We start from the raw sequence: 794 nt of genomic DNA on the forward strand, positions 1-794 counted from the left end.
ATAAAAATTAATTCCTAAATAGTAGGTGGAAGGGTGCATCTGAAGCTTCTTTAATCTAAAATCCAAAATACACACACATACAAAAGGTCCTGACACAACCTCGTTGGTGTTGAAAGAGGATTTAAATGATCCGATGGGTGGTATAAGCTACAAATAAATTTCAGTATTTAGTCTGGGCACAGTGGCTCATGCCTGCAATCCCAGCACTTTGGGAGGCTGAGGTGGGCAGATTACCTGGGGTCAGGAGTTTGAGACCAGCTTGGCCTACATGGTAAAACTCCTGTCTGTAGTAAAAATACAAAAATTATCCAGGCATGATGGCACATGCTTGTAGTTCCAGTTACTCAGGAGGCTGAGGCAGGTCCTCAATACCTGCAGCTGCCACTTGCCTTTCTTATAATGTTTCAGGGAAAAAAACAGGTGGAAAAAATCAGAATGTTTTCTCCACAAATTAACAATAGATGGCGATAGATGTATTTATGTACTTCAATTTTTGGTTTATTTTTGCATAATTACATAATAAACCCAGATCGAGAACTTGGATTATGGCTATAGAGACATGCTTGTTACTCACAAGCATGAAATAGTGTTCTGTGTCCCAGAACCTGAAACAGCTTTCTGTTTAGTACAACTCCCTAATACTTGGAATTCAAGAAGATGGTATTACTGTTATTGCCATTTGAACCTCCTTCTGAGGCTCAAAAGAAAATATGTTATTCCTCTCCATAAAACACCCCCCAAGGCCAGGTACAGTGGTTCATGTCTGTAATCCCAGCACTTTGGGAGGTCGAGGC

Source organism: Mandrillus leucophaeus, unplaced genomic scaffold (assembly GCF_000951045.1).
Source record: "Mandrillus leucophaeus isolate KB7577 unplaced genomic scaffold, Mleu.le_1.0 Scaffold5, whole genome shotgun sequence".
NCBI lineage: Eukaryota > Metazoa > Chordata > Mammalia > Primates > Cercopithecidae > Mandrillus > Mandrillus leucophaeus.